This window comes from Momordica charantia, unplaced genomic scaffold, assembly GCF_013281855.1.
Source record: "Momordica charantia cultivar OHB3-1 unplaced genomic scaffold, Mcharantia_2.0 BLBB01000074.1, whole genome shotgun sequence".
In the NCBI taxonomy this organism is placed as follows: domain Eukaryota; kingdom Viridiplantae; phylum Streptophyta; class Magnoliopsida; order Cucurbitales; family Cucurbitaceae; genus Momordica; species Momordica charantia.
Genome location: NW_028275230.1, coordinates 36297 through 45881, shown reverse-complemented (window position 1 = coordinate 45881; position 9585 = coordinate 36297). Strand labels below are relative to the sequence as shown.

The 9585-nt window shown below is 31.6% G+C and overlaps 1 pseudogene; it reads right to left on the bottom strand.

The window, feature by feature from the left end:
* Positions 1-1493: 1493 nt before the first annotated feature.
* LOC148207793 (F-box protein PP2-A11-like) lies at positions 1494-3236 on the bottom strand (annotated as a pseudogene).
* Positions 3237-9585: the final 6349 nt, after the last annotated feature.

Below are 9585 nucleotides of genomic sequence, written 5' to 3'. Positions count from 1 at the left end.
TTCAAATATGTTAAATTACCATTTTTTTAAAGGTAAATTACCATTTTAGTCCTTGTAGTTTTTTGCTAATTTAGATATGTCTTTTCTTCTACTCGAGAGAGTGAGACAATTAACTGATATCTAAAGAGAAACATGTAAAGTAAGAAAAACTACGAGTGGATGGACGGTAAATTGAAATAGTAATTTTGCCTATTGACAAGATTCTTCAATAATATTTACCATTTATATATATTATTTGTACATTAAGGGTATATATTTCTGTCAACCTCTCAATATTTCAATCAACATTTTCATATATTTATGAGTCTGGAGTAAATTAACATTTTCATTATTTTGTTAAAAAGATGATTAAATGTAGAAAGAAATTGAACAAAATATCATTAGTTTTGACATAATATTAATAATAAGAACTTTTAATTTAGTTAAAAATTATGGAATGCTATTTTCAATTTAAATATTATGAATTTACATCACAACACTTTATCGATATTTTTAGATCGACATTTTCATGGAGTTGGTACTAATATAATATGAATAGAAACAAAAATGACTTCATAATTGTTATGCGAAGAAAAAGGTGTCTAATTATATTTTTGGTCATGTGTTGGGATGGAGAAAGTTGGAGATGTCTCTAAAATCATTGTGTCGTAGAACAAATGGAAACGAAAAAGGAAGATAATTTTTTATTTTTCTTCTTTCTAGGAGAGAGAAAAATGAAAAAAAAAAAAACATTTTTCTTGTAATTATTAAGAGTGTTGTAACTTGTCACATCCTCCATTAAAGGGAGTCCATTTCATTCTCTATCCCACAAAATTTCCCATAAAATTTGGGATTTTTCTTGGGATCGAGTTCTCGTGGAGAATTATTCCCATTTATTATTATTAATTCGAATTAAAAGCTCATTATCCATGGTAAAACTTTAGTTAAAATTTAAATTCTAATGTCATTTGAAAAGCAAAATTATTAAATTTTATAAGAACATCATGATACAACAAATCTTTAAAAGGTAAATTTCACGATCTAATTATCAATATAGGTATCAAAACGCCAATCCAAATAAATTTCGAGTAGAATTAAAATGGAAAATGAGGCGGTGCAGGGACTGAGAACATCCCCCATCAAAATTAATATTTTACAAAGTAGAGAGAAAAAAAAGTGATCTCGTAAGAATACGTTTTAACCAGTTGAACTATGCAGACCGGCGTAGTTAGATTTAAATTATAAAAAAAAAAAAAAAATAATTCAAGAACCACTCTCACACAGCCCTTCTTATTCATCTGGCAACAAATATACATTAATGAAAAAAATCAGCCACAATTTTATAATAACATTGCCTCATTTCCAAGCAAACAACTCTAGGCTTACACAAAAACAGAAAGCCAGTCATTTGAGAAGAAGCTTTCACCAAAAATATCAACCTCCTTCTCATCTCACTCACCTATTATATATATTTTTACACATTTCTGCCTACTATACCAAAATGCAGACCTGAGTCAACGACGCTTCAATCTCTCTCTCTCACACTCGACCGGGTAAATCAGCACTGAATCTAAACACAGACCGCCTTTCGTGTGCGTGCAGTCGATCTGTGTCATAGAGAATTTTATCTTTGTTGATTCGGTTTGACCATCGACGAGAAAGTTACCTGCGTGGTGCAGAGTCCATTTACCAGCTTCCTTTAGATAGCATTGAGTCTTGGCATGCTGACCATCGGAAGTCCAAAGCTGGAATTGCACGGGCTTTATGTCCCAACCGTGGACGTGCTCGAGGTATAGATTCGACGGCCAAACCTCCTCGATTCACGACCCAACTGCAACCTGAAGTATAGGCTGTAAGTTCCCGGTGGAAACGGGAAGTCTACCTCTCCTCCACCAACTTCAAACCACCATATTTGCTGAAGATATGCAACAGTGTGGAATCTACAGGAAAGAAATTGGAAAACCGATATCAGTTCCCGCTCAACGGAGCAAGCCGTGCAAGCACAGAATCCCGAGAGTGCCACGAGAAGTACAAGACTTATGAACAGGTGACATCTTGCATCATATTCCATTGATGATACAAACTTATATATATGGACCCGTTAGTTCCATCAGCTCTTCAACCATCAGTGAGATAGTAAGACTTCATCAAGAACACTACAGAAAAACGATATCGATATGACACTAGTACCTCCGAAAATTCAATAGAACGATTCGATAAGCATCCATATATACCAATCAAATATTGGTTGGCAAATCATTGTTCTTACCAAACTTGGAATTTTTGGTTTAAAAACAACATTCCATAAGAACCATGCTTCCTCAAACAGACAGATATACAAAAATCCTATGGAGAAGAGGGAGGCAAATAATTAAACATCAAGATTAGATAACAAAGATCATACTCCGTGAAATTCGAGCACGAATCGTTTCGATTTTCAACACCAATCTCGACATCAATGATAAGAACAAACAGAGAATTCCACATCCTAGTCCCACAGATTGATTCATTCCAAGGCAATCAAAATATAACCAATTAGCTCAGTTTCAAAACTTGTTTCTGATGAATCTAACTGACCTTGATTCTTCAGTCGAGATGCGATTCCATATCTCCGATCATCAATCCCAGTTATCATCAAATCCATCGAAGAATTGACAAGCAAGCACCGCCTGAAAGTTTATCCAGCCAACTTTCTGAAACGAAAACGAAAACAGAAAATTCAACAAACGAATCTTCGAAAATTCCTCTTCATCGTTCCCAGAAATTCATCAGAAATCACAGTATAGATCTCATACGACTAACAAGACAGAACCCACCGATTCTAATTCAAAAAAAAAACAAAAAGTTTCCCCTAATTTTGCAAAATCGTCGAATTAAACCTAGAAGGAGAAGACGAATTACCTTGTTTCCACCATCCAACGATTCTGGCGACAAAGCCTCGTATAAATCTCTCTCTTACTCAAATCCGGGGGCAAATCAAAACCCCCAAAAACCCGACGAGCAATCGCCTCATAATTCGGGGGCAACTTTGATTCCCAAACGAAATCGGCCCAGGAAGCCCCACGAAACGCCCGATTCAACCGCGCCAGTTTACAAATCTCCGGCGGACCCAAGTACCCCAAACGCCGCCGCCACACAATTCTCCGGCAAATCCCCGAGCCCGGGCTCCGGCAACGGCGCCGGAGAACCATTATGCAGCCGAAACAACACCGAAAGATTCAGACCCATCACAGAAAAACGAAGAACATGGGAGAAGAAGGAAAGGGGGTGCGATTCTATAAGAAAAGAGGAAAATGAACGGAGTGGAGGATCTGGGGTTGCTTGGATTTGTCAGTTTGTGAAAACCCAGCGGCTGTTTGTTTCCTGAGAAAGTGAAGGACGACAGCGGGGAATGATATGGACGGAAAGTAGAGGGTGACTAGATATTTGGCGTTCATCAAGAAAAAATATTGAATTTTAACGAAATGGAAAGAATTTTGGCCATTTTAGTTGTGGAGTTGAGTGGACTTTGGTGCAATTCGTCGAATCTTTTTGGCTGATTTCTCCTCCAAAATAATTAAATTTGGAAGCCTGCGGTTTCGTACTAGATTGAGATTCAGCCATTGATTTTTCCTTTTTATTATCAAACAGTACAGTTGTCTAGTTTGGTTTAGGATAAGGATTAAGAACTACATTTATTATTATTATTCCTAATCCTACCTTTATTCCGTTTCCGTCTCCAAGTTTATTCTTCTATTGAAATTGAGATAATGCCTTAGAATAAGTTATTTTTGTAAATTTATTTTCACAAATGTTTCATGTTTACCAATTTTACCGTCTTAGATTTTTGGATTTAAATTTTTTTCAAATACCAAATTTATCCTTATTTATGATATTTATATTTATTATAATTTATCTTTTTTAAATGCAAAAGATTAATATTCTAAATTTGATTATGTAAACATTAAATTATTGTGGGACCTAAATCAATCCTCCTCGTAATTTCCTAATTTATTCCTTAATATATTCAATTATTATCATAATCCTCAAAGTTACTCCTTGATATATTCTACTAAATAATGAAATTTATTACAAATATTTTTTCATTTTATTACAATTTTTTAGGCCAAATTTCAATAATATAGTCATTATAACATACAATATATATATATATATATCCGACTACCTAAATATAAACTATATCCAACTACCTTTTCAGTTATATGGAAATATAAACTATATCCGACTATAAACTTTAAGCAACATACACTAAACAATGGTGATATAAACTATAGCCATTATAACATACACATATATGGAGATGTAACATATATCTGGCTATAAAGTATATACGACTATATCTCTCTACAATTAACCAACAAAGCAAATAACTTACTAATCTTCCGGTCGGCGACAAAAAAGAAACCTCGGGATAAACGGATGGAAATAATGGACGTGCGGCCGGAGACGAAGGAGAAGCTAGACGGATTGTTTCGACGACGAAGAAGAACGGAGACGAAGGAATTGACGGAAACATAACCATAAAAGAAGAAGAAAAGTCTGGAGGATTTTGGGATTTGATATTTTTTACTTTTTAAAAAGTTTAATTAGGTAAAATTTAAGGGATTTAAAATGTAACCTCCCAAGTAGCCAATTTTAGATTTTAAAAATTAATTAATATTGAGCTTGAGATACGAAAGGATATATTAGTAAATTGGGTGATGGGTACCATCATAAATGGGGTTGTTTCATGACAAAAGTGTAAATTTTATACCATTCAATCCTTTTATGTAATTATAGTCTCTAACTAACCTATCAATGTACTAATCCCATTGAAATTTGGTTTAATATGTGTTAGCTAGGTTTGATTCTTCTATATATCATCATTTGCTCTTAATTTATCGGAAAAAGGCACTCAACTTTTGATAATTTGTATTTTGATACGAGAAGCCATTGAAAGTGAACATGTTGATGATATTAAGGATCTCACATTAATCGGATAAGGGACCTAACAAGAATTTTTAATAGACATGAACTACTCCTCTCGTTGCCAATTGGAATTGAGGTGGAATCATATGAATACTAATAAATGATAGTTATAGATTCGGGAAAGAGGAAGAAACTTGTAATATCGTAGCTACTCACGGTTATTTGGTTGATTGATCATTGCTTATGTATGTTATTTGTTGTCGCTAAATTAACGGTTGTGGAGGTGGGAATTGAACCATCGACTTTTGTTTGTAATAGGTGTCTTATCCACTAAGTTATGTCGATATTTAAATATCGTTATGCTATTTTTTTAGTTTCATAAGATGAGAAATTGAACCATTGATCTTAGAGATGGTAATGAGTATTTTATCCACTGAGTTATATGTTTATATTGGCTTAAGTATAGTGTTAATGACAAAAACTCATTGAATTTTTTTATTTGTCCATTGTCATGTTCGGTTGAATCATTACTTATTATCTTATTTTGTGTGATAAGATGCAAAATATACTCATATATTTATATATTTATTTTAATCATATCTCTCCCACATGACAATGATTGCAAAATTTTGATATCTGATAGTCTGAGAATTTAGAGATTTGGAGGGTTAAAAAGAAAGGAAAACATATTTTGATTAAGAAATTGGAGAGGAGAAAGATAAATTTAGTGATTTTAAATAGAATTTCGAGGATTATATTTTGACATTAGATCTATAGAAAAAACGATGAAATGTTCAGATTATAAGGAAATATAACAAAAAGGAAAAAAGAAAATTGTGGTAATTTAGAGAAATTGTGGGGATCAAGAGAGATTTGGAAATTAAAGGAAAGGTAGAAATTATTAATTATTGAATTTATTTGAATGCATCTTGTATCGTCCTCTCACTCGTCCGGTCGGCTTGTGCCTACCATTCCGCCAGCTCAATTTGCAACGTGTTGTCACATGATTCGTCTACACTGCCGCATCGAATGCCACATCAACAAAAATATGTACATTTATGTAATATCATCCACCATATTGTATATCCCGTAAACACAATTCTCACATGTCAAACATCTAGCTATTTGGTCCATTAGTTCATATTCCTCCCAAACTTGTTTTGCCTTCGTTTGAACTCCAAATTTTAGTGATTCATAAAGCTTTGGTCTCACACCATAGATACTTTGAAATACAAAAAATATCAACAAATAAAGTTTGTTATTATCAAAATATATAGTATAATTGAAACTCGTAAAGCAACAGTGGGAAGTGAGGATTTGAACTTCCGACATTATGGTTAGAGATATATATCTTAATCTATGCTAAGTTGACAATTTTAATGTTATACATATATATATATATAATTGTCATACATATATATATATTTTGCTATGTATTTGAAATAAACATTTTAAAATATAGAATTTCAAAACTATCGTAAACTATATTATAACGTCAATTTTAAATTTATCAAAGACAAAATACAAAATAAGAAATAATTATGTGGACCAAGGATTGAAGGAGATAATATCAAGTAATTAGGTTATGATCTATAAGGCTATTAGCCAACCACTCTACTCTCGATCATATACTAGATTTTTAAGTATATATTTCCAATAAAAAATGTTGTAAGTTCAACCATCTACTCCTAAAAAAAAAGAAAAAAGAAAAACAATTACAAGATTTTTTTTCATAAGATGACTCCTATTTGATAGCACATGCATAATCTAGATTGAGATCACTGCTCATCTCTTATTGATAAGAGACTTGTACACATTTAATTGTTGTTTCTAATAAATATCCAACCTCACGATTCAACAAGTATATTTTTCGAGTTCTTTACATTGAAACTTTGTTGAGTTCTCTCCTTGATTGTGCTCATAGCTTCTGAATCCAATTGTCATAATACGTTCAAAAACATATTATATTGTTGTTAGTCATACACGCTCGAACCTTTATTTTTCATGTAATATAATATAATGATATGTAATCGACTTGAGATTTGAATCTACATCAGAGACAAAAAAGATATCTTTAATAAACTAAAAAAAATGATGAATGATGGATGTACTTGATGATCCCATTTCTTTTTGCTTTCTTCCCCTTGCTTAATTATGTCTGAAAAATTAGGTTACAGACTATATCAATACACTGAAAGATATTTGTAATTCATTGGATGTTGGAATAACTTAGGTAGGAAGAGAGGTTAAGATGAGCTTAACTTAGCGATAATTGGTACTTCTAGTCTGACCAATAGGTCATGAGTTCGAATCTCTCACCTCCATTTATTGTATTTACAAAAAACTCAGGAACAGTGGCTCCTAGCCATAGAGAGCGTGGGATTGTCCCTTGGTCCGTAGGTCCTAACACAAGGTTAAAATTCTACTTCAGTCACAGTGATCCAAGAGTTTTGTGTGAAATGATTCTTGCTCAACAGAAATTAAAAAAAAAAGTAAAATAGATTTTTGCTATTCTATCAATTTCAATAAAACGCGTGATTCATGAAGTGAAAGACACGAAGAAAACGTTATTTTCAAGAGAGACATTAGGTAGACACCCTTTAATTTCTTGTATAATTCATGTGCAATGATTTAGAAATGGGGATGAAATTTCTTTGGTGTGTTAGTGTTGGGTGGGCACACACATTATTGTTTTCTAAAACCCAACATTTAATTTCCATTGCCAAAGTCAAATTACAGCCAAAGGAAGTCAACAATTTAGCTTCCAACTCAGGCAACTGAAATATATATCCTTAAAAAAAGGAAAAAAAAAAAGAAAGAAGAAAAATCTCAAGCAATTAAAAATCTTTGTTGAACTTAGAATTTTAAATACCCACAATGATTGACAATTTCTTTTCCCATTTTTGTATCTCTAAACTTTGTTAAAAATATAATTCCTTCCAACCAAACTTGACATCCTCCAAAATATATAGTCCTTTTTCTGCCCTTTGTTTTCCATTTCTTGTCTTTAATGGTGTTAGGATCTTTTACATGTTGGTAAATTCAGCATTTTATTGTTGAGTTTGGATTTTTTTTTACTTGTTTAGTTTCAATGGCTAGATTTGAGTAATTTAATGATTAAATTTGAGCATTTTCTTTAAGTATTTTGTTGGTTGAACTTTTTGTAACTTTTATTGATTGTGTTTTTTTTTTTTCATTTTTAAAACTTTCAAACTTGCTGGACACAAAATTCTATTAGATTCCTGAGTTTTAAGAAATATCAAATAAATGAGAGACTTTGTTCCTTTGACATAGAGTTAAAATTGAAAGTTTAAGGATCTATCGGATACTTTTAAAGTTCATGAACCTATTATACACAAAATTAAGAGTTTAAAGATCTACCGTACACTTTTTAAAGTTCAGAAATCTATTATATACAAAATTAAAATTTAAGGATTTATTAAAAGTTCAAGAGCCTGTTAAACAACAACTATAAAAGTTTAATGACTAAACTTGTAATTTAACATAGCTTCTAAGTTTTTTTCCCCTTTTTTTTAAAAAAATTGAAACAACATCTGTAGGTGGAGATCATTCGAACCTCTAATGATGGTAAAAATTTTCGGTATGATTATTGTATGCATGTTTAATAATACTTGTAAATTTTTGTAATTTAAAAATGAAAAAAGATGTGAATTTAAATTATAATTCTAGTATGATAATCCATCCTTCCTAAAAGAATCCTAGATTTTGAATTAACCAACAAAACATAATACCTTTGACATGCACTACTACACATGACAACGACAACAGAAGATCATTACGACATGTCGTCTTCAATAGTACTTTTTTGCCACGTCAAAGCGTGGGATGGAAAATTTCTGGAAGGCCTTCTATGACCATTATTTATTATTATTATTATTATTATTATTATAATATTCTTCTCTCTCTCCCTTAAACCGTCAAAATAATAATAAATAATTTAAAATAAACAAAAAAAAATCTCGAATTGCCAATTTAGACCACGCGATTATAGCCGTGTGAAAATTGAAAAGTCTACACGTGTGTGCTTGTTCATACCAACCTACACAACTTATTAGGTCTAGGGTTGTACCGGGTAGGGACGAGAGAAAATTTCAGTTTTACAAAAAATAATAATATTATTAAATATATATTAGTGAAATTTTATTTCTATTTTTTATATTTTCGATTTCCTTTTGTAATAGGATAGAGTTGTCGATATCGAACCAATAAATACATAGAAATATTAATGAAAATGTCAACGTATCGACAGATATTTAATACTATAGGTGTATGTATTTAAAACAAAGAATTCTAATTTATATGATTAAATATCTATGGAGAATCAATCCAATTATCCATACACATAAGTATACAAATGTAAACATATAAAAATTCTAGAGCGGCCTAGCTCAATTGTATCTCCAACCAAAAGGTTGTAAGTTCAATCCCCATCACATATATTGTACTAAAAAAAAAGTATAAAATGTAAACATATGATAATATTAAAAAATAAAGTTAGGATGAGCCTAATGATTTTGTGCAGGAAAAATGAACACGTGTCACTCACTTTTATCTAATATATCTTTGATTTAAAAATGTATAAATTAGTTTAAAATTTGTTGAGAAACAAAAACTTGATTTTGTGTATCTAAACTCAGAGAAGTTGAAATTTCTTTCCTCATGTAAATTTCGAGGAGG